At 47.8% G+C, this 22472-nt stretch overlaps 1 protein-coding gene across 1 annotated transcript in view; it reads left to right on the top strand.

Annotated features, from left to right (window-relative positions):
* The window catches only part of VPS8 (VPS8 subunit of CORVET complex), a 1789524-nt gene that overhangs the window by 97608 nt on the left and 1669444 nt on the right, over nt 1–22472 (top strand). The gene's annotated exons all lie outside the window — the stretch shown is intronic.

The following is a 22472-nucleotide window of genomic DNA, read 5'->3' as shown; positions in this document are numbered from 1 at the left end:
TGACCTGGCATATTGAGTTGAGTGAAGAACTACACAGTCGCATATGATACCGACATTACCTGGTAAAGGTCAATAAATAATAGGCCGTACTTAGCCTGGACACTACTTTAAATAGGGGCAATAAATGATATGCATCACATAGTAAGAACATTGCACTGTCGAGGTAAGCATTAATTACAAGGCCGCACTTAGCATGGGCACTACTTTAAATAGGGTCAATAAATAATATGCAACACATAGCATGAACATTGCACTGTCAAGATAAGCATTAATTACAAGGCCGCACTTAGCATGGCACTACTTTAAATAGGGTCAATAAATAATATGCAACACATAGCATGAACATTGCACTGTCAAGATAAGCATTAATTACAAGGCCGCACTTAGCATGGCACTACTTTAAATAGGGTCAATAAATAATATGCAACACATAGCATGAATATTGCTAGCACTGAAAACCAGGCCCTATCAACCTAACGCTGCCCACAACACTTAATAATGCTTCAAAGTATGGCAGGTGGACACAGCGCCATCCTTGGCAGATCACTAGCGCCTCTGGATCATAACTCCTACCCTCACGCTACACCCGGTAACTTAATAGCGCTTCCTACTCTGGTCACTTAACATCGCGCTTTACATGGGGCCCCTCAACCAAGGCGGAGGAATATAACGCTTCAAATCTGGCGCTTTGAAGGGGTTGGGGCCAAAGGTCCTGGACCAGCAGTCAGAGTCTTATCCTGACGCTTAACGAGTCCTGCAGGGGCAGAGGGCATGGACCAGTCTACTCCTTCGTCGGGAGTCGTGTGGGCTCACCCGGCTTGCGAAGCACTTCCCCGGGGGAGGGGCGAGTCCTGGGCCTCTCTCCGGCCTTCCGCCCACCTCCCCCAGGGGTTACCGGATTCTTTGACCCTCGCGGGTCTGGCAGTGCACACTTCGGCTCCCTCCCGGCGATGTCCGGGTCGAAGGGGGATGGCGCGGGGCTCCCGGACGGGCCAGACGTGGCCTGGGAGCTCCGCTGGATTCCAGGGCTTTCCTCACGGTTGCCGAGGTCCGCGCCCACAGCCGCCCACGACACTACGGCGGGGGCGCAGCCCAACCAACCAATGGTACTACGGCGGGGGCGGCGTTTGGCAGCCCGCCCCCGTCAGGTGATGCGAGTATTTGGCTTCGGCCTAGCGCGGCCCACAGGAAGCCTCGGTGACGCCTCTCTCTCTCAGAGGGCTGCGCCTCCAAACACCGGGACAGCGATTCTCTTCAGGGAAGCCTCAGCGGGGGCGGCCCAAGTCACGGAGCGATCTGCAGCTTAGGAGCAAACCATCTACGCAGCCAGCACTCCTGGGGCTGCGGCGCTGCTCACTTCCCCACCTCAGAACAGCGGTCAGTTTTAAGTTCTGGGCATTCCAGGGTTCCGGGGAGTCACAGAGGCAGGGGGCATTGGATCGGTGAAGGGAACTCCTTATCTTTGTGTCTCTCAGGGGTCCTGGCTAGGCAATTAGCCCTACTTGACGGCTTGTTCCCTAAGGACAGAGGCTACCGGTCGGGTCAGGTCACCAGATAGAGGGCGGTGTCAACCAGGGGGAAAATAGCCGGCCCAAAGGACAGTCAATCCCCCCTAATGGTGCACCCACTTCCCTACGCAAGTGCCTGCCTCCTGGCTCCTCAACTCACGCCATCTACCTAAAATGGCCGCCGCCCCTCACCCCTATATATAGCCTGGGCCCTGACTAGCCAGAGGGACCCAGAAGGTTCTGGAATCCCTCATGACAGCCTATGGCCCAGGCTCTGAGGTGACAGTTTAGGCCACCATTTTGCAGGGGAGATGTCATTCACCCTCCATTTTAGAGGAGCACCTTACGCCTCATCCTCAAGTAGTGAGGGTGAAGCGCCCAGAACCTCTACATCAGCACCCGAACAGTTGGTAGTAGACAGAAAAAATGAGAAGGGGGAAAGGAATAATAATAATAAAATGAGGAGGGAACTGCCAATGGGCTGAAAGGTCTAACACGCGTCCCCCCCAGCTGAAAGTAGGGAGAGCTACCCAACCCCTTGGGAGTCCTCTTCACTAAGGCGGAAATACCTGGATAGACCGTCAGCATTGGCGTGGTCCACTCCTGGGCGATGTTCCACCCTAAAGTCCATTCCCTGTAGGGAAATGGACCACCTCAATAGCTTGGGATTCTCGCCCCTCATTTGCATCAGCCACCTGAGGGGCCGGTGGTCGGTCTGAACCAGGAAGTGCGAGCCAAACAGGTATGGCCGCAGCTTCTTCAGAGCCCACACCACCGCAAAAGCCTCCCTCTCAATTGCACTCCACCTCTGTTCCCGGGGGAGTCTCCTGGACAGGAAAACCACTGGTTGGTCTAGACCCTCGTCATTGAGTTGCGACAGCACTGCCCCGATACCATGCTCCGACGCATCTGTTTGGACGATGAATTCCTTGGCAAAGTCAGGGGCCCTGAGAACAGGTGCCGCACACATTGCCTTTTTCAAGGTGTCAAAGGCTTGTTGACATCCCTCGGTCCAGATTACCCGTCGAGGGTGCTTTTTAGAAGTGAGCTCAGTCAAGGGGGCCACGATAGTACCGTATCCCTTGACGAAGCGTCGGTAGTAGCCAAGAAGGCTCTGACCTCTGTCTAAGTCTTGGGGGGTTCCCAGGCCATGATGGTTTCGATCTTGGCCTGGAGGGGTTGCACCTTGCCCCGACCCACCAAGTGACCGAGGTACACTACCGACCCCTGCCCGATCTGGCACTTACTGGCCTTGATCGTCAGACCTGCCTGCTGCAAAGCCTGAAGAACAGCCTGAAGGTGACACAAATGGTCCTCCCAGCTGCGGCTGAAGACAGCGATGTCATCCAGGTACGCAACCGAAAAGGCTTCCATCCCAGAGAGGACCTGGTTCACCAACCGCTGGAACGTAGCAGGGGCGTTCTTGAGCCCAAAGGGCATCACACAGAACTGGTAGTGACCCTCAGGTGTGGAGAAGGCTGACCTTTCCTTGGCTCCATCTGTCAGGGAAATCTGCCAGTACCCGTATGTAAGGTCAAAGGTACTGAGATATTGGGCAGCTCCCAACCGGTCAATGAGCTCATCCGCCCTCGGGATGGGATGAGCATCTGTCTTTGTCACCGAATTCAGTCCCCTGTAATCCACACAGAACCGGAGTTCTGGGGTAGTGCCCGGTGGGGCAGCTTTGGGTACCAGTACCACCGGACTGGACCAGGGACTACCTGAAGGCTCAATCACTCCTAGCTCTAGCATCTTGGTAACTTCTCCATGGATGCTAGCCTTCACCTTATCCGACAGTCGGTAGGACTTGAACTTCACAGGTGGGCTGTCCCCTGTGTCCACGTCATGGGTACACAGATGAGTCCTTCCCGGGATAAAGGAGAACAAGGAAGCAAACTGCTCCAAAACTCGGCGGCAGTCTCTCCGCTGTTCGGGAGTTAGGGTGGGTGAGAGGATCACTCCCTCCACCGACCCATCCTACTCTTGGGACGCAAAAAGATCAGGAAGAGGTTCACTTTCCTCTTCCTCTGATCCATCAGTCACCATCATTAAAGTGACCTCGGGTCTCTCTTGGTGAGGCTTGAGGCGGTTGACATGGAGCACCCGATGGGGCTGCCTGGGGGGTCTTAAGATCCACCACATAGGTGACCTTGCCCTTCTTCTCAATCACCTCAAAGGGGCCTGACCAGCGATCCTGGAGGGCGCTAAGCTCTCCAGGTTCCATCACCCACACCTTCTGGCCAGGCTCCAGCTCCACCGGGTGAGCGTTTCGGTCATACCATTCTTCATGACCGTTTGGCTGGCTTCTAGTTTTTCAGAAGCTTGCTTCCACAACCTAGCCATTTGGCTACGAAAGGCCAGCATGTAGCTCACCACATCCGGGGGAAGTTTTCTGGGAGTCTTTTCCCATCCATCCTTCACCAGGCTGAGGGGTCCGCGCACAGGGTGTCCGTATAACAGCTCAAAAGGGCTGAAGCCCACTTCCTTCTGTGGCACCTCCCTGTAGGAAAACAGCAAACAAGGTAGGAGGACGTCCCATTTCCTCCGCAGGCTCTCGGGCAGACTCGTGATCATGCCCTTTAAGGTTTTGTTAAACCTTTCCACCAAACCATTGGTCTGGGGGTGATAAGGGGTGGAGAACCGGTAAGTGACTCCACACTCTTTCCACATAGCCCGCATATATGCCGACATGAAGATGGTACCTCTGTCCGACACAACTTCCTTGGGGAATCCCATCCGGGTGAAAATTCCCATAAGGGCCCGTGCCACTGCAGGTGCAGTAATGGTCCTCAGAGGGATAGCCTCTGGGTACCGAGTGGCATGATCCACCAGAACCAGGATAAACCTGTGACCGGCAGACGTTGGTGGATCCAATGGCCCAACAATGTCGATGCCCACCCTTTCAAAGGGGGTGCCAACGACAGGCAGTGGTTCCAGGGGAGCCTTCAGCTTCACCCCTGTTTTCCCACTAGCTTGGCAGGTTACACACGTCCTACAAAAAGTATCGGACGTAATCCTCCTCTGAGGCCAGTAGAAATGAGGGACAAGTCGAGCAAAGGTCTTGTCTTGTCCCAAGTGTCCTGCCAAGGGTATTCCGTGAGCCAATCCCAATAGGAAGGCTCGGTAACGCTGGGGAACCACCAAGGCCCGGGATGAACCATGCACCGGAGCCTTGGGTTCGCTATAAAGGAGTCCATCTTCCCAGTATATGTGGAAGTTCCCCGAATCGTTACCCGCTGCCTGGGCTTCGGCCTGCCGCCGTAAACCCTCAAGGGTAGGGCACTCCTTTTGGGCCCGACAAAACTCCTCCCTAGTAGGTCCTCCCTCCACCTGCTAGTCTGCAGGGGTAGGTAAGCCCTCCAGGGAAGTTACATCCCCCTCTGTAGACTCCGGGACCATTTCAGTCGCCCCATCCGCCTTCAGAGGTTCCGATGCCGGGGCAGGCTTTCCCAGTTTACCCTTTCCGGCAGCTGGTTGGGCCTTTGTCCCAGGCTCCAACCTCTGTCAACTCCCTCTTTGGGCAGCCATGGACCGGGTGTTGGCACACATCCACTCAGGCGTCCCCAACATTCCCATGTGGGCCCTGAACTCGACCTCCTTCCACGCCGAGTGTTCAAGGTCATTTCCCAACAGGCAGTCGACCGGCATGGCAGGGCTTATCTCAACTCGTAGAGGACCTGCAACCCCTCCCCACTCAAAGGGAATCTGGGCAACCGGATAGTGACCCTCTCGGTTGTCAGCCATCACAACCGGGTGGACTACATTGGGAACCACTTGCTCTGGGGACACCAGCTGACTCCTTACCATAGTCATGCTGGCTCCTGTGTCCCTCAGAGCCTCCACCCTCTGGGCATTGATGGTGACCCCTTGCCTGTACTTAGTAGTATTCGAGGGCACCTGGGTCCTGGGAACCATCTCACAATCCCCTAAGGACACTAAGGTTAGCCCTGCCCACTCACCTCCCTTATCTAGGGGCAACTCCTCCCCAAGCACTTAACTCGCCACCCCAGGGGTCTTTCCTCCAATGGGAGGGTGTGGCCTCTTGGGACACTTGGCATCCCCCTTATAGTGCCCAATCTCACCACACTCATAACATCGGACAACCCTAGGCTGCTGACCACGGTCAGGATAAGGGGGTTTGTGGGGGCCAACCTTAGGAGGGAATCCTACTCCCTTCCCTTGTGAACTCTTTTGGGGGCCTTTCCAGCCCCTTGGAAATTCCCTCCAGTCCCTTTTGAGGATACCCGGGTACTCGCCCAGATATCCGCCTCCTCTGCAAGCTTCCTAGGATTAGTTAGCTTGCTGTCCACCAGGTGCTGACGCAGCTCCGGAAAACTTTTCTCGAGGAGGTGCTCCTTTAAAATCAGATTATACAGTCCCTCATAGTCCTTTAACTCACTGCCCTGCACCCAGCCCTCTAAGGCCTTCTTGGCATAGTCCAAGAAGTCTACCCAATTCTGGGTGGCCAACTTTTGACTGCTCCGAAACCTCTGCCTGAATTTTTCAGGGGTCAACCCAAATTTCCTCACTAGGGCGACCTTCATGATGGGGTAATTGGTCTGATCTTGCTGTTCCAATGCTAACAAGGCATCCCTCCCCACCGGAGGCATATACCTATATAGGCCACCCCCCCACTGAGCTTCGGGGACCCCATGGGCTCTTAAGGAGACCTCATAGGCAGCCAGCCATTTAACGATGTCATCCCCGACACCATAGCTGGCGACTACATCTTTTGGCAGGTAAGGCCTGGACTCTCTGGGGACCTCTTTAGGTACGCTGCCACCAACGGGACTGCTGGGGGTTCCAAACTGTAGGGCTTTGAATTCCAACTCCTTTAAGTGGAGCTCATGGAGGAACCTCCTCTCCTCCCTCTCTTTCTCCAAACGGGCCAGTTCCATTTTAAACTGCCTCTCCTCCCTCCTGTCAACTAAGTCAGCTGATGACAGGCTTCCCCCCGAGGCGCTACTACCTGCCCTTGAAGGGGCACTAGGTCCTACATCCATGTGTCCACTCTCAGGGGGGGAAAATAATTCTGGTTCCTCTGTGGTGTCCAGTTCTGGTCCCTCCTCCCGTTTCCCGCTAGGGTGGGCCATGACCCAGGCTCTCAAGCTCGTTTGGAGTTCTATTTTCTTTGCCCCTTGCTTGAAGAACACCTCCCTCTCCTGGCAGAATTCTTTTAGTTGAGTTACTGTATATTCCTCCAGCCTACCCAACTCAAACTTCATCCTACCAGGTGGGACCCAATCCCGCAGAACAGGAGCTTACAAAAGGATACCTTTCCTTCAAGAGGAAACACATCACCAGACAGAATAATTTTGAAAACAAAATTCCAATTAGGGAGGCAATCTGGAGAAAACTCCAGTAAAAACAATCAGGTGTAGGTTGTGGCGCGCGCCAAACTGCTACTGAGTGGATGCAAGCACAGATTCAGAATCCCACCGCTGAGCACCAACTTGTTGGACCTAAGATCCGGGGGTAGCTTGGCTTAAGGGGAAAGGCCTATACTCGTTCGCATGTCGTGCTTGCACCACACTCGTCTCGCACTCCAGCGCACCACCACCAAAAATGACGCTACACCAGGAAACTGAGAAAGATGGAAAAACTTTATCTTCCCTTATTTCTTGTTTCTTCTTTTCTTTTCTCCTCAGGACAAATCAATTATTACACCACCCGCAGCAGTGGCGTAGTACTTTGAATAGAGTCAGTCGCTTTAGTGCCGCACATAACCATGACCTGGCATATTGAGTTGAGTGAAGAACTACACAGTCGCATATGATACCGACATTACCTGGTAAAGGTCAATAAATAATAGGCCGCACTTAGCCTGGACACTACTTTAAATAGGGGCAATAAATAATATGCAACACATAGCATGAACATTGCACTGTCAAGAGAAGCATTAATTACAAGGCAGCACTTAGCATGGCACTACTTTAAATAGGGTCAATAAATAATATGCAACACATAGCATGAATATTGCTAGCACTGAAAACCAGGCTCTATCAACCTAACGCTGCCCACAACACTTAATAATGCTTCAAAGTATGGCAGGTGGACACAGTGCCATCCTTGGCAGATCACTAGCGCCTCTGGATCATAACTCCTACCCTCACGCTACACCCGGTAACTTAATAGCGCTTCCTACTCTGGTCACTTAACATAGCGCTTTACATGGGGCCCCTCAACCAAGGCGGAGGAATATAACGCTTCAAATCTGGCGCTTTGAAGGGGTTGGGGCCAAAGGTCCTGGACCAGCAGTCAGAGTCTTATCCTGACGCTTAACGAGTCCTGCAGGGGCAGAGGGCATGGACCAGTCTACTCCTTCGTCGGGAGTCGTGTGGGCTCACACGGCTTGCGTAGCACTTCCCCGGGGGAGGGGCGAGTCCTGGGCCTCTCTCCGGCCTTCTGCCCGCCTCCCCCAGGGGTTACCTGATTCTTTGACCCTCGCGGGTCTGGCAGTGCACACTTCGGCTCCCTCCCGGCGATGTCCGGGTCGAAGAGGGATGGCGCGGGGCTCCCGGACGGGCCAGACGTGGCCTGGGAGCTCCGCTGGATTCCAGGGCTTTCCTCACGGTTGCCGAGGTCCGCGGCCACAGCCGCCCACGACACTACGGCGGGGGCGCAGCCCAACCAACCAATGGTACTACGGCGGGGGAGGCGTTTGGTAGCCCGCCCCCGTCAGGTGATGCGAGTATTTGGCTTCGGCCTAGTGCGGCCCACAGGAAGCCTCGGTGACGCCTCTCTCTCTCAGAGGGCTGCGCCTCCAAACACCGGGACAGCGATTCTCTTCAGGGAAGCCTCAGCGGGGGCGGCCCAAGTCACGGAGCGATCTGCAGCTTAGGAGCAAACCATCTACGCAGCCAGCACTCCTGGGGCTGCGGCGCTGATCACTTCCCCACCTCAGAACAGCGGTCAGTTTTAAGTTCTGGGCATTCCAGGGTTCCGGGGAGTCACAGAGGCATGGGGCATTGGATCGGTGAAGGGAACTCCTTATCTTTGTGTCTCTCAGGGGTCCTGGCTAGGCAATTAGCCCTACTTGACGGCTTGTTCCCTAAGGACAGAGGCTACCGGTCGGGTCAGGTCACCAGATAGAGGGCGGTGTCAACCAGGGGGAAAATAGCCGGCCCAAAGGACAGTCAATCCCCCCTAATGGTGCACCCACTTCCCTACGCAAGTGCCTGCCTCCTGGCTCCTCAACTCACGCCATCTACCTAAAATGGCCGCCGCCCCTCACCCCTATATATAGCCTGGGCCCTGACTAGCCAGAGGGACCCAGAAGGTTCTGGAATCCCTCATGACAGCCTATGGCCCAGGCTCTGAGGTGACAGTTTAGGCCACCATTTTGTAGGGGAGATGTCATTCACCCTCCATTTTAGAGGAGCACCTTGCGCCTCATCCTCAAGTAGTGAGGGTGAAGCGCCCAGAACCTCTACATCAGCACCCGAAAAGTTGGTAGTAGACAGAAAAAATGAGAAGGGGGAAAGGACAAAAATAATAAAATGAGGAGGGAACTGCCAATGTGCTGAAAGGTCTAACACTCCTTTTCCCAGTTTCTGTCTTTCACGCTCTTAAGTCGGGGTCAAATTTTGAGAATGGAAAAATAAAGTGTGGTCCCCAAAAATGAGTGTTGGTGCTCACCACCTGCAACCAGCTCTGCTCATTGCTACACTTTCCATTCTCCGTGAGTTCTTATCTCCGTGGTGTCTGAGCAAATACCTCTAGGCACGGGATATGCACATGGCGGTCGATTATGTAGTGTACCAGATTCCAGAAATTTCTGTCAGGTGGTGTGGGGGCCCAACATCTAATAAATTTCAGCTGGGGGGGCTCAACCTACAAAAGTTTGAAGACCTCTGCTCTAGGGCTAAGGGGTGCCATTTTTGAGACCAGTACCTGGCAAGCATTCGGCCAACATTATATTCTCAAAACCTTTTACTGGAGCAATGCTAAATTTGACAAGATGATCATTCTGTTTTTATTTTAATATCGGGCTGATGCTCTTATCTTTTTCATTCTCATTTGCTGTGGATTCTGTCCCCCCACAATGAGCATATGCAATAGCCAGAAAGTAAAAATAGTAAAGAGTGAAATCTAGGATGATTCTATTAATCTTAGTCCATTGGCTCTTTCCTGTTATGAACACTCTATTCTCAAACCCTCCAGCTATTTGCCAGAAACCTATACGATTGTTTCTTTTTAAGTGTTGTCGATGGACACCTTTACCTGCCTCTTGTTGAAGACCCATTGCCTAGTGTACAATCCAAAACATACTTTGGGTAAAGCCCTTGCTCAGAATTGGATGGTGTTCTTGTCTATCTCAGTCCTTGTTTGTCTCTCCCCCTAGAGCATTTTTTCATTAAATTGTTTTTGACTGGATTCGTGGTATCCTTCCACTGCTGACGTGAAGGGACTAGTTTTTTAAAAAAACTTTTTCTTTTACCACTTTATTTCAGTGCATCGCTTTTGCCTCTCTTCTTAGTTTCACCTCCTCACCCTGTCTGTATTGCTGATTTGTACTCTGTTACACCTCTTATCATATTAGTTATTGCCCCAATTCCTGTCACCCTATTCACCACTTAATTTATATATGTATATATAATGTGCTTTTTGCAAAGGCTCACCAGCTAATGAGTGAACATTGAAATTTAAGCTGCTTCCTGCACGTTTTTTTAATTCAGCATTCAAAACTGGCCATTGGCCATCTTGGAATGCTAAATTGCTACTAAAATATAAAGAAAAATTCTTTTGAGATGGCTGCCATGTGTGACCACACAAGTGTGTGCTCTGGCACTCATCTTAACATCATTTTGTTATAGTTTGACAAATATCAGTATTACTGCTCGTGCTCACATATGCATGCAGATGCGCAAACAGCCGTCTTGAAATGTTATTCCCAACTATTAACAACATTAATTGGTAGATGGCTACTGGTGAGTGTGCATGCATGCTTATGCACGGCATCCATCTTGAAAACATATATTCTTATACTTTCACAATAAAATTCCAAAAAGCCACCTCTGTGTTTTCATACTTGGTGTATCCTGCTATATTGGAACGCGGGGCCCATATAGTGTTTCAAAGCAGCCAAGCATTGTCAAAGTCAATAGGTCTGTACCCACTTATTAAACATACTGCTTTCAGCATTGCCAATGCTAGTTTTGTGAACTAAACTAGCAGAGTCTTCTATATGCATGGGTGGGGCTAGCATGACAAGGCAATCATGCACTGTAACAATGATTTAGTCAGCCACTAATTGACACGATTACATGAACATTAGTAATGGGAAAGCACCTACGGATTATGAAGAACTGCCAACATAAAGGTAAGAATGCATTTTCAACAAAAAGTATGAGCTCCTAGTCAAAAACCGTGAATCTACTTCCTTCCGCATTTTCTCCCTATGATACTTTTTTCCATAACGTTATAGCTTATGAGTTCACACAAAATTCATAGGACTCAAACCAAGTCAAACCTCCACATTTTTCTCTTCAACAACCTTGCCTAGCTTCTTTCACAGCATTCATCTGCATTATTAATGATGGCTGTGATTCCGAAAGCATAATTTATTTATGGCTCAGTCCATTGATCACTCAGAACTTAAACCTGTAATGTACAAAGAAGAGCCTGGATATCTACACAGCCTACTTCACAATCACTAGTCGGGCTTCAGACCAATAAGAAAGAACTGAGAACACCCTTTCAGACATGGTGCATCTTCTTATCCTGAACGAGGACCATGCACTACCATTGTTACTTCTTAATCCTCTCTATAACCTACAACCTAGTTGTAAGAAAATATCTCTGTATGCATGATCACCCCCAAAGTTTTGGACTGATTCTGCTGTTTTTTTTACTCCGCTGCAATCAGACCTCAGTGCCAGTGCTTTGATCCTTAAGAGTGTAATGATAGATTGGCTATACCCAATTTGCATAACTTTACTTACTTATAAGGCCTTAATATAATTGAACCATAGGTACTCGGGGCTCAAAGTTTCCACCCCAGGCCTGCAGCATGACTTGTTGCAACATAACTGTGACAACGTGACAACATGTCTCCCTGTCTGCTACCACAGACTGATAGGGCAGTTTTAAACTGCTAACTCACCTTTGCCAGTTAAACTGAAAGCAAAGCTGTAGGGGTGACTTATAATGTATATAAGTCACCCCTACAGTGGCCTATTGAGTCCTAATGCAAGGTGCTGTATATTATAAAACTACATGTCCTTCTCTTTATGTCCTAACATTAAAACCCCCGCATTGTTGTTTTTACTGTGGAAAGGCTAGTACCCCCACTGTCGAGTTTAGGGCTACACGCTGATAACTCAGCTGTGCTAACTCCTGACTTGGACTACTAAAGTTGGTACTGCAGTGTATCAAATTAATTGTCACATTAAACCTGACTTGATGCCCAAGTCCAGTTTAATGTAACGTTTATGCAACGGCAGCATTTAGAAAGTTTCTACTCTGTTGCCCCAGTTTTCTAGTGGCCATGCAAGGGCGCTAGTCACAAGACAGCCTTCTGCTGTCCTGGGGCAAAGTGTGAACAACTCCCAGGAGTAAGAACAATAGAGGCCTGCCATTGAAAGAGGTGTCACTTCTGCCTTGCAGGAAGCCACACATGGTGTGAACCGAGAAGGTGAGCTTCAAAGGGGAAACCGTGTTTGAAGTAGACACACATGAGGGACTGCTCTTTTGTTGAGGTAGACGGCTTAAAGTCTGGGACAGAGAGGGCAGACCAGTTGCCAAACTTGTTTTTCCATGGGTGTGTAGCCCTCGGTTAGCCACACCTATAAGGTGAACTGCCAACTTCACATGCCAAGTGAGGCGTTCTACCATCTTGGGAGTGGGCATAATAGTGCACTCTGGGATAGCTAGATGCCTCACTTCACATCCCCCAGAGGATTTTCTGGGCATAAATATGGCACCCATGACATTTGGACCTCAGATCACATCTAGACTGGAGAGAGGATTGACAAAAGGACTGCCCTGCTGCTTCATGGACCGGACAAGACATGCTTCACCTGCTGATCCTTGGGATAGCAAGGAGACGACTGTACCTGTTGTGCCTTGCTTGTGGAAAAGACACTCCAGAGCCTCAGACAGAGAAGGTGAACACTAAGGGCGGATTCCAATGCGGTTAGGAAGGCCTCGTAACAGTATTTGCTCCTTCCGAATTGGATAAGGAACGTGTCTTTCCGACCGACTGAGCACGATGCGAGTTATGTGTTAGGAATATCCCAATCCGAACCCAACGGCATATGGAATGACCGGGCAGTATGGAGCAGAATTGTACGTATGTATGGCCCGTGTTTCCAACATACAGAGTACGATGCTAGATTCGGACAGCCTTTCCGAATCGTGCCGTCCGACTCGAATCAGCTGTCGAAATCAGACTTTGGGGTCCTGTTGCGGGACCCCTACACCTGGAGGCTTTCCAATCCGGCCGGTGGGGGTACCCATGGGTCCCCCCTTACCAGCCATGCACAGTGTGGCAGGCTCCAGGGGGTGCCCGCCACAGGGTGCTCTATATTCCCCAGCCACCCCTTTCTCTAATGGGAGTCTCTGCATTCGGTCGGAACATAGACTAAGTCAATGGGAGTCTGACCCAATCGTATCTGGAAGTATCCGGATGTATCGTAATCGGTCGGTCGGTCGGACTCTCCTGATCCGAGTGAGTCAGAAACCATTCCCAAAAGCCATTTGGTCTGGAAGATTTTCTAACCTCATCGGAATCGGGCCCTAAGAGTCAATTAACTGTCTTCCTGTTACAGCACCAAAGCCACTAATGCTGAAGTAGCCGGTCAGGCCATTCAGTAACCAAATTAGCTTGACCCCCGCTGTGCAGTCTGGATGGCCAAGTCCCAGTGCTCAAAAGTTACACTCAAGTCTGTGGACCCGGGAGAGTCATTGAATTGCATTTTGGTCACCTAAGACAAACACTAGCCTTCACCAAATCTCCAGTGTCGTTTTTACTGTTAAAAGACTAGTAGATTTACAGGCTGATATCTCAGCTTGTTACCGTCTGACTGGAACTTCCAAAATTGTTACTTCAAGGTATGAAAAGAATCAATTCAATGGTTGAATCAAATTTAATGTCGCTAGTGGGCAGAGTGCAACTTTAGTAAATTGCCACTTTGTTGTCCAAGGTTTACCGTTTCTTACTGCACACAAAGGTCTGTTCTCAAGATAGCCTTCTGGCCACCCGGGGAGAAGTATAAACAACTCTCAGGAAAGCCTACAAAGGATCTCCTGAGGGAAGAGATGTTATGTCTTCTGGGCCGGAAAAGCCCCACAGGGTGGGAGCCCAAAAGGTGATCTTCGAAGAGGAAGCTCGCTTTGAACGGAAAATGGCAAGCACACACAACAGGGGCTTCTCCTTTGTCTAGGCAGACAGAAGGGGGAAAAGGTGGTGAAATTGCTTTTTAAGTCACTGCTCTAGATGGCGTGCATGCGCTGTCTCAAACCGAGACTGCTGTAGGTACATCTGGGCTTGCAGTCCACCCATATGCTTGCCATTTGCTGGCACCACCTTCGCTCTATTTTTTTTGTCCTCATTCGTGAAGGGCATGCATATGTAATGTCTTTTCCGGTGTTTAGCCCCCCCAGAGCTCTCTGCCCAACTACCTTTTAGCTTGGTCAGCGGACTTTGTTGGGCACTGTTCCGGACTCCTTTTTTAGGTCGAGCCTAGAGCAGCACATGCGCTGCTTGCTCGAATTATAGTAAGGGGGGTTTCAAAGTGCTACCAGAGGCTTTTGCTGGCCTCAAGCTAGCGTTCACGATAGCGTGCAAGTGCGCAGCCGCCATATGTCTTTTCTCCGTAACGGGTAATTAAGTGCATCATGATCACTTTCACTTTCGGCAATTAAGTGCATCGCGATCTTACAAAGGTGGACTGGTCACCTTTTAGACACTTATTGCAGTATTTGAGTGTTAAACTCCTACAAATGGGGTGAAATCTATGTCCAGACAATATTAATATATGAAAACATTAAACAGTTATCTGATATTGTCACAAAATGTACATCAGAATTTGCATTTTCTAGCTACCTAATCTTGCAATATAATTCCAGTCGCCGTGCCTATATAACATCTGTCTTGGACGATCAAGGCGGCTATATTGGTGACGAACTGCATCAGCAAGGTTTCTCTGGGTGCTTAATTTGAGGTATGCGACAACAATCTTAAGTTAGCAGCAGTCCCTGGGTTTCTCGGTATATGACCACGGGGATAGCTCAGGGGGTCCCTGCCATGAAAGTCGTGATACGGTGTCTACGGCTCGGATTCTTGGCCGCTTTGCAGCCCAGATGGGTGGTTTTGACGGAGCTGGTGTGTGAGAGCTCTGTTCAGACTACTTACAGCGTGCACATGTGTTTATTTTCGGCCGGGGTAAACAGGTGTTTGTGTTGGGCTGCCGTTCGCAGGTATTTATTTTGCTTAGCGCTCGTGCGCTGTTTCGACTGGGTTCTCGATTCTTCGTCCGTGCGCCGTTTGATATACCTTCTAATTTGTATTTCAGGGACCGACCGACGGGTTGGTGGTAGTGAATGGCTGCGACTTTGGGATTTGCAGTGTTCCGTGGGGTTTATTAATTTTAATATGAAACATTTAATTGCATTTTGGCACTTTAACAATAAGTGTTATGGTTACCCTACGGAAAGAACACACTTTATCGAACTCTGCAGCTGGCACTTATCCGTCTGAGCTGGCTCGGTAAAGGAGTGTTACTAAGTGATTAACTGTGGCGTGTTTTAAGTGGCATGGGTTGAGGCTGGGTGTTTACCTTTTTTTAAATTATATTTACAAGTGATTATATCCAAAGCAGTTCACATAAAATATTTAAAATACTGTTATTATTGCCCAATCAAAACGCATCCCCATTTAATCCACCTGGGAAGGATGAAAGGCTGAGTTGACTTTGCCCGAATTTGTACATAGTTACGATCCGGAAATCCTACCCAGAGCCCAACCGAAAGGGCTCAACACACTGAGCTATCTTGCCAGCTATCTTAGCTACTGGTTTAGGTGTCTAGGAGGTTGAAGACATTCATGTTTAATTCATAAGAGGTGCAGTTGAGTTTAGTGTTGGGTATGTTATTTGTCTTGTGGGAATTAAGCTGAGAGTTTGTGTGCATTTCTTGCGATTCGGTGTTCCAGTTAGGTAGGAGTTGATAGTAGTAGGTGTTCTAACAGGTACGAGTGTATGATGGATGGTTCTTATGTGGAACTTGAGCGGTAAGTATGTGTTTTTTGTTATTCTGTTGAGTAACATCAGACTAGAACCCCTTGGGTTTCTTTTATTTGACAGGTACTTTTTAGTTTTTGAGTTAGCCCAGAGCTTTTGATTTTACTAATGTTATATCTCTAATATACTTACTTTCAAGGGCTTTCAGACAGGCCTCTCCATCCATGTGTCTGTTATTGTGTTATTCACATCTTTCATTCCACCTACGACAGCCTACAGCAAGGAGCAGGTGTGTGTCCACTTCAGCCATTGGCTAACTTCATTGTGAATGTCAACACTGTGCCCTTTCACTGGGAGCACACTTACTACAGAGATATGTGCGTTACTACCCTTGACAGGGCGTTGAAGTGCTTTACCTTGGGCAGCAAGCTGCTTCGGAAACCAGGGTTATTTGAGATCATAAAAATATTTTTGCTGTAAGCCAATTTTTTTTTTAGATGGATTAGGGCCTGGCAGCCCCCCCAATAATAAAATTTAGCGTTGAGCCTTGCTCGACTTTTAGTAAGGGGGTTTTCAAAGTGCTACCAGAGGCTTTTGCTGGCCTCAAGCTGGCGGTAACGCGCGCGGCCGCCATCTGTCTTTTCTCCGTCACGGGTAATTAAGGCCCACATGCATCAAAGCAAAAACCAGTCGCAAACGGGCAGATTAGCATAATCTGCCCCTTTGCGACCGGTATTTTTGCATTTGGGATGCATCATCCCAAATGCAAAAATCGCAAAATAAGGAATCTCTAAATAGCGATTACTTAAATTGCAATTGCATTTAAGGAATCCCAAATTGAGATTCCTTAAATGCAATGCATTAAAGTTAAAAAAATTAGCGATTTCGCTAATAGGGGGAGCAAATTACCATGAAGTTGAACTTCATGGTAATTTGCAAAAACTTTGAAAAATGCACTAAAGTGCATTTTCAAAGTTCCATTTTACACACACACATGCCCTTGGGGCATGTGTGTGTGCAAGATGTATTCATATGCAGATTTCAGGGGTGCAACAGGGTGTCTTTTTGACACCCTGGCACCCTTGAAATAGCATGAGCAATTTGCGATTCTCTAATTGAGATTAGCAAATTGAGAAAGTCTTCCCATTTATTCCTATGGGCCTCTAGGCCCATAGGAATCAATGGGGAGGTATTCCTTAATTGCGACTCGCAATTTGCGAGTAGCAATTTAGGAATGTTTTGAAATCGCTATTTTGTAAGCGATTTCTACATGCATAGCCTTTTGCGTGCATCGCGATCACTTTCGGCAATTAAGTGCATCGCGCAATCACTTTCGGCGCCCGCGCGGCCAGTGCTTTTCACGCGCTTGTTTTCTTGGCAGTCAATCAAGTTGCCTGACACACAGATGTTGGAAACACGGGCTCACTCGTAGAAGTTGGCTCTAATTTTGTAACGCAAAACATTCACCACCACAGAAACACACCACCAACGTAGGATCACGTGATCACCACGGATTGAGAAGTAAAAATAACTCTATTTTTTTTAAATCATTTACTGTGTGCTCTATTAATTTCACGTGCTTGAATACAAATAATATTTCCTCTTGTTAGCCCTCTTAAACCTAAGAAAAACAGGATCTTTCATGCACCGCTCGCAATAAGCAACATGAAACAATTATAAAAGACCTCTATAGCTCCACATCAGGCTAATCGTAAACGCGTGTGCCACCATAAAGCACGCAGAAACCGGTGCAGTCACGTGGTTTACTGAACGACGACGACTCTGCCCCATTAGAAACTCTCGGCGCAATAAGCGGAGTTAAACGTGTGCATTTGATGAGTTTGGGGACGAGGCCCAATGCTGCCCCCTGGCTGCCACCAACACAATGTACTAACACACACTTAAGAATAGCTCTTCTGTCTACGGAGACATTCACATAAATTAAAAAGAGTCAGATTCCGGCACGTCATATTACTCTAAGTCTCTAACTACAAACATACGTACAGAATCGCACAACTGGACACAGGGGAGATGGAATGAGTCACCAAGCGGCAGACCGCAGACTGAGGACAAGGCAATGGGACCAACACATTGGATTCATTCTGACCTAGTTCCAGAGAAAACAGTAGCATTTTTTTACTTATCTTAATTAGTAACAAGCATTGGCATAGCCAGTAGGTCTCGCTTTTGGGACCTTATAAGAATTTATTTATGCAGCTCAATATCCTTGGTGCAATAACATCAATTGTTGCATGGCTAAAAACTTATAAGGTCCCAAAGGCGAGACCTATTGGCTGTGCCAATGCTCGTTACTTGAAGGTGCTTTTCACAAGCGCTACCCCGCTAGGTCAGTAAGGCTTGACTCTGTTCCCCAGACTGCAATGCCGCCCCTTCCCTCCCTCTCACATTGCCTCGATGCTTGTAGTGAAGCTTGTCACGTTTATTGGAACATCTTAAGTCATTGTTGCTCAGCTCCGGCAGCTTTAAAAAGCAGGCGCTGAAACCGGTCCCTATCTTGCTCTCCATTGTTGCCTTCACCACAAGGTGAAAAAAACATTTGGAACTCTGCAGCAATGCCACCCTTCACAGAGACTCGTTATAGTTCCTTAACAGTCTATCATTCCAGAACTTTATTATTTCAGTTTTTTATAGCGCGTAGTTGACCAGAAGGTATAGGAGTTCTTACTGTGAGCACCTGTTATGTTATACCAGAACATGTTTCTTTTTGAAATCACAGATCGTTAAGCCGGTGGGAGGCTCGAACTTGCTTCCCTAGCTCCAAGGTCGGGAGCTCTATCCCTTACGCAGATAATCTCTCCCAAACAACGGAGACATTTTCAATGTTCTATACAACGAAGCCATAGTTATTTCTTATTTTTCTTAGGCAACTAACAACCAATGATAAAGCCATACTACTGTCTTGTTGTAGGTGAAATGTTACTTGTTGCATTGTATATCTGGGTGCAATGACAGAAGGAGCAAAATACCGTGGGGCACCATACTATGCTAATTGATAAAGCCAATAGTCCTGGCTTGTTGTAAGTGAAATGTTACTTTTCGAGGAAGGTGCAAAGGAGTCGAGCGCAGACAATACAGGCAAGCGTTACTTCAGGGGAAACTTCCCTCTGATTCTGCACAACATCCCATCCATTGCAAGCCGGTATGATGAGGCACCTTAATAATGGTGGACTGCCACATCCTTCCATTGTAGGCAGACAACCCATCCTTCAATGTCAAGGTGTTTTTGCCTACTCCGGTGGAGGCTGCTCCTAGCAGTAGTGTGTATGCTGTAACCTTTCTATGTTAAGTGTTTTCCATGTGTTTTTCTCCTTTAATTCTCGCTTGTTTCTTTTTATATTTTTAATTTACTACCAATTGTTATTTAGTTCTTCTTTTAATCTTCTCTTCCATTGTGCCTTTTTTCAATATGTTGCTTTCCTTTCCTGCAAATCTGGCGTTGCTTACGTTAGTGCACTCGCCAATGCCAACGCACTAGTCACTGGCCAATAAACAATGACAAAGCCAATAGCTCTCGCATTGCTGAGACCTATTAGCTTTGCCAATGCTGTTCTTCTAAGGTTGGCTACGAAGAGCCAGACATTAATAGAGGGGTTCAGTCATCTTGGAAGTGGGCAGAATAGAGCGATTCCCCCGTAGAACCTCGAGCTTCACTTGAGACTGCTTTGGTGCTAAGGTAAATGTCCTACTACTCCTCACCAGCTCCTCTCCTTACCTTCCCCCTATTGGAGTTGATTGCCCATCGCGGGCCAGAGTAGTGAAAAACCATTATTTAGAAAATGTACAAAGTTTCCAATCTTTGCAGTTACCTATGCTTGTTTGCATTTTGGAGTACAAAGGAGAGATTTACATTTCACTTAAAAATCAATATCTGTGGAGACCCTTGGTGGATTTTGTTCTTGTGTCTAAAAAAATAATAATAATACAATCCATTTTTAGGTCTCGCTGAGTCAGCGCGCATACGTTGCTCGGAGAGACATTTAGTAGGTGAGTTTTCAAAGTGCTGCTGGCTGGCGACAAGCTTGCGTTCACGCGAGCAGCTGGCCGCCATCTGTCTTTCACGGGTCATTAGAACCGTGATGACTTTCACTTTTGCAAAAGTAAAGAAATAGAAAAAAACATCTATTTCTTTACTTTTGCTATAATCGCGGCACCCGCGCTTTACTTTTAATGTTCAAAGTAAAGCGCCGGTGCCGCGATGCTTGTTCTCGCGCGCGCGGCCAATGCTTGTTAATCTGTGCTCCATGTGGGCAGTGTTTCTGGGTGATGGGGTGGGCATTACCCGTCTAGCCAGGCTCTTCACCCGGTTCTAGATCCAAATGTACTGCTTGAGCTTCCCAGAGTCTGCGGTTAGGGCGTTTGAAACAGTCTGTCTTTCTTCCTGAACTCCCTTAGAAATAAACGTTGCCTTAAATGCTGATGTAAGAAACGCACCCCCTTCAAACAAGACACATTAAACACCAAAGAGCTGTTTTTCTTAAGGCGGTAATCTCCCAGACAGCTGGCAATTCACTCGACACACAATAGCTGCTAGCCTGCCTGGCAGGGCATTGAGCAGAGAGCTTCCGAAGCGTGCTATGTCTCGGAGCCCGGGAGCTCGCAGACATTTTGATTTTTCAAGGTTGTTTCGAAAATACTTTGTAATCCGGCTTTCGTTAACCTATTCGAACTAGACATGCGAATGATTGCCTGAAATCCCTCAAACGAGCAGATTTTAGCAGGGGACTTTATTTTGCTTAAACTGATTTCGAACTGTCATACTTACATTTTACAACAGGAGCAGACTGGCCGTAAATATTATAGTTTAGTTTTTTTCCTGTTTTATTTAGGATTCATTTTATGACTAAACGTGGGTCCAACCTAACAAAGGCAGGTAGAATGCTAATAAAATCCACCGTCTGAGATCAGTGCGATCACATTTTTCTATAGGCGCTTAATGATCCCTGAAGTCGTTGGAATGTGCTTTACGACCGACCGGGGCCATTCATTGTCTGTTTTACGAAACCTGACTTGTGCCAGACTGGCCGCATATCTGCCTGGACATAGTAGGCACAAAAAAGAATTACCTGGGTTGATGTAATCTGTAAATGCAGGTGTGGCTAGAAAGCGTGCTTAGATGCACTAAGAACATGCACCCATTAAGGACATCACAAAAGATACGTTTGCTCCAGCACAGGCACCCAAGCTTCGAAGGTTTATCGCCCGGGCTCCTGCACTTGCCGGCCTCAGCAAATGTTTGTACTAGAGAACTTTTGCTTGCTTCATATGGACATGCTGAGGTTTTGCATCTCTCCCTTTCAAGGACAAGCACAATACATTTATATTAATGAGCAGGGCTTTTAAACGAGCTGAATTCCAAACGTGAACATTCCATTTTGCACTTCTTTCTCATGTTCTAATAATTGGGGAGATTCTTCTTGTGCTCGTCTAGTTTTTATTGTTTCCGGTTCAGTCGTATCCGTTTCCGATATTTCTAACATGCACATTCTTCTCTCTCCAGTTTGTAGCAGCAGCTTCCTAATGCTGCCTTAACCATCAGCGTACATGATTTTGCACGCGCACAATGAGGGCTTTGGTTGGAACATGGGCCTACTAATTTCAGGACAACTTTTTATTTTGGGTGTTAAATCTTTTTAGCAACATTTTTGCCTCCTTGAGATGAACTCCAGTAGAAAATGTCTTGTAGAAACCATAAAACTGTGTGCGAGGAGCGAAATACATTTTACGTTGGAATCTGGTATATCCTGTGCCGGCACTAAAAGTGATATTTAGGGGATGGGTGCAGCTCAAACTGACCACTTACAGAGGACTGTTGTAAATAGAGTCTGCACATATATGTGTAAAAGCTTGCTTATGTTTACTTAAAATGTTTAAATTTGCCTTTGTATGCACTTCTGCTTGTGTCGCATCTATATATAAACTTACACGGGCACAAAGTCTGAATTAAACATTTTAACCAAATATTGGCTACATATATTTCTTCAAACTATCAATCATTGCTTAGCAGTGAAAGGTAGTTGGACATATTGTGTGGCAAGGAGCAGTGTATATATTTTTTAATGTTTCGTCCCAGCAAATCAGACTGTGGTGGTGAGGTAGGGAAGGGTAGGGCTGGGCAAATGAAGCTGGGACACAGGCCCCATCTGGCTCCCCTAGCGATGCCACTGATATTTTGCATACATTTCCCATGAATGTATCCAGCAAAATACATTCAAGTGTCATTTTTGTGAAAAATGCATTTATTTATGTCAAATTGCGATTCTACCCACCCCAAAGATGTACGTACTAATATCATGTAATGAGAATGTGTACCTACAGCCCTAACAATCATTATTTTGGCATTGTAGTTCCTTCTGACTCTAGACTACTATTCATTTGGAACTAGGAGTGCCTTGAATCGATTTATGTTGGAGTGTAAGTTTTGTGTATGTTATTGTGAAAGTAGGATATGTTGCTAAATTAGAGTACTGGTAGCAGGTATACAAAAAGCATTTTGACTATTACCCCCTTTACTTTAATTCTAAGCAAAACACTTAGTATTTTACTTTTAGTGCACTCGTTTTGTAAAAACACATACATTGTTTGGAGCTTAAGGAACTCAACCAGGCCTAAGTGTAAATGATCTTATTATAATTGTAGGTACCTTGGCTCTAATAGGAGCTTGCATCTTCTCTTTAAAGCCTCAATCCAACTGTCTAGGATGGCGAGGTGCCAAGAATATTTTCTTGACCTACACTCTACAGCATTCCAATAAAATCTTAGG

The sequence above is a fragment of the Triturus cristatus genome, chromosome 3_2 (genome assembly GCF_964204655.1).
Source record: "Triturus cristatus chromosome 3_2, aTriCri1.1, whole genome shotgun sequence".
NCBI classification, from domain to species: Eukaryota; Metazoa; Chordata; class Amphibia; order Caudata; family Salamandridae; genus Triturus; species Triturus cristatus.
This window is presented reverse-complemented; position numbering and strand designations above follow the sequence as displayed.